Source organism: Notamacropus eugenii, chromosome 7 (genome assembly GCF_028372415.1).
Source record: "Notamacropus eugenii isolate mMacEug1 chromosome 7, mMacEug1.pri_v2, whole genome shotgun sequence".
Lineage (NCBI taxonomy): Eukaryota > Metazoa > Chordata > Mammalia > Diprotodontia > Macropodidae > Notamacropus > Notamacropus eugenii.
The window spans coordinates 42,802,160-42,805,142 of record NC_092878.1 but is presented as its reverse complement, the minus strand read 5'-3'; the positions used below and the strand labels follow the sequence as shown (position 1 = coordinate 42,805,142).

The following is a 2,983-nucleotide window of genomic DNA, read 5'->3' as shown; positions in this document are numbered from 1 at the left end:
TCAAAACAAAAATGAATCAATAAAATGTTTCCTGGGGAAAAAAAACACAATAGATAAATAGTTAATTTAATCATAAAATAAAGGAAAGGAAAAATGAACAAATAAAAAATGAGAAAGAGCCAATCACAACAAAATGAAAAAAAAATAAATGACTATCATTATTGTTACTCTTGGAGAAATAATTTCATGGAATCTCTGTTCCCTCAGTGCAAAATGAACACAATGATATCCACATCACAAGAGCAGATGAGTTCTGAGACTCAAATGAGAAAATGAGTGTTACATGCTATGAAAACATGTCAGTATTATATAAAGTGAACTACTGCATGTTAGGATGAAGAGGAAGCAGCACTTAATGCAAGAGGTGTGGGAAAGGAGTGGGGCTGGAATCAGGCAACCTCCATCTCAGCAGATCATACCCAAGGTGGGCTGCAGTGGGGGCTGGAGGCTGAGGGGGAAGGGTGTAGGTGGTGCTGGCTGGAGGGATGATGTGTTTCCAATTTCAACCCAAACATCACAACAAATACAATTGCCACAGAAACGTTATGGCCTTAACTCTCTCATCAGTTTAGTGGTCCCCAAAGAGACAGACTCACACAGAAATATTGAAACCCTAAAGCCCTTTGGGGTTTTCAAAGAGGAAGAGGGACTGCAACAGATATACAGACCTCCACTTATAACAGTTCAGGATCACATTCTCTCTGAATAGCTTGTGGCTTATCTCTCCAGTGGTGCGTTACTGACATAATCATCCATCAGACCACTATATCAGAATTCAAAACTCTAAACAATATCAGTTATAGTCCCAAGAGCTTTTACCTCAAATGGATATTAATTTTGGGAATATTAAATAACTTGGTAAAAGAATGGATACAGGAAATCAGTGAAAGTAAGAAATCTTCCACAATCTGCAACTGAAAATGTTCAAGGCAAAAAAATATATTTGAATTCTACAGATTAGTAGTTAAAAAAAAAGGTGATGATATTGGTGCATGTGTGTTGTACCAAGACTAGCTGATCAAAGTGAATTTTTCACCTCATTCTATAAAAAAAAATTTGAAGCGACAGGAAGAAGGGTTGTTGAAGAGGCATTTCTATCAGTTCTGAAACTAAGTTTTGATGGCATAGAGACTGATATTTTGTTTGCCAGATTAGCACTGCAGACTATTCCTGAAGATTTGGACCTATATGATGACAGTCTACTAAAACATTTAGATATTAGATGCAGGGTAACTGACAAAATTTTACCAGTAGTACCAAACATTGACAACTTCAGATTAACTTCAGAGCTATCAAACTTTGGGCTAAATATCTATTCCAATATATTAGGTATCCTTGATAGTGCTTCCTGTGCTATACTAGTGGCTTTATCCAAATGCAATAGCATCCACTCTTTCATATATTTTTTCTTTGTGTTTTCTAAATGTCAATGGCTAAATCCAGTTCTATTGAAACAGCCTACAGAATGACATCTTAATATGCTTATATGGGACCCATGGGTAAACCCCAGTCATGGGTACCATCTTATTCCTATAATTACACCAGCATACCCACAACAAAATTCTACACACATGTCCATTTCTACATGGGTAACCATGGTTGAGGAGTTTAAACAAATTCTTGCTCTCACAAAGGAAATTTTGTTGAGTAAGGCAGAGTGGTTCAAATGCTGTGGAACTCCCAAGTTCTTTCAAAAGTACAAGCATTATATTTTTCTTCTAGATAGCACACTATCAGAAAAGCAACAACTAGAGTAGGTAGGCTTGGTAGAATCAAAAATATGAATCTTGATTGGAAGTTCGGAGAATGAATTTATTGCAAAGGCTCATGCGAATCCTCAGTCATTTACAGCACCCAAGGAAAATCCTGTCAATGAAGAATTTCATAGAATGTGAGTGATTGGATGTGTTTAGAAAAATCAAACAAACAAAACGAAATTCTGAAAACCTCGGCCTTTACTTTTCATATGGCATTCAGTCTTTCATGGATGCAATTTATAGGCAAGCAATAAACAGCAAGATGCATGAGATAGATATGAAAATCACTGCAATGCATGTAAAAGTAAGGCAACTTCATCAACTCCAACTTTAAAAAAAGAAAAAGTATTCATCAGAGTTGAACTGACAGCTCTGAATGACAGCAGTCTAGACTTGTCTATGGATAGTGATGACAGCATGTCTGTGCTTTCTCCTACTATAAAGAAGTGCTATAAAGAAAGACCAGTCTATTGAATAGTTCTGGCAGTTCTCAGGGCAAAAACAGTCCTGCTCTAGCTATAACAGCAGAATCTGTGACCAGTATTCAAGTAACTGAGGTTTCTGTGCTACAAGCAAATTCAAGTAACTGAGGTTTCTGTGCTACAAGCAAATTCCAGTGAAAGCTCAGGGGGTTGCTTCTAGTGAAAGCATTCCTCAAACTGCTACAGAACTAGCCATTTCACCACCACCAAAGTCTCCAGAATTGTTTCCTCAACACATCTGCTAAACCAAAAACCAAGACCTTCAGCAACAAAAGTACCCAATTCTGTAGTAGGAGCCAAAAGAAAGTCTTCACCTCATAAAGACAAGAGTCCCAAGAAAACCAAAACAGAATTTGACTAAAAGTGGTAAATGGGAAACTAAGAAAACATCCAGTACAGAACTTTGAGATGTCCCTGCCAGTCCTATCCCTGTTATCAAAAATTCAATAAAACTGAGGCTGAACTGGTAAAAACAACCTCAGGGGTCCATAAACATTATCTGCCAACTCAACCTGTTGTCTTCTAATGCTAAAAGAAGAATGGAGGGTGCAAGACTAGACATGACTGAAAGTGGATTTAGGTTTATTTGGTGAAGCTTCTTTACTGGGCTAATCAGAACTTGATTAGACATCCAGGTTAGCATGAGAAGTCAGGAATATTATCAGTAATGTGTCAGCAACTGTTGAACTATTTCAAAGGATTATTTCCTTGAAAAGAAAAGAAAGAGGAAAAGCGTCAAGTCAT

At 37.1% G+C, this 2,983-nt stretch overlaps 1 pseudogene; it reads left to right on the top strand.

Moving 5' to 3' along the window:
- Positions 1–334: 334 nt before the first annotated feature.
- Positions 335–2,709, top strand: LOC140514658 (poly(A) polymerase alpha-like; annotated as a pseudogene).
- Positions 2,710–2,983: the final 274 nt, after the last annotated feature.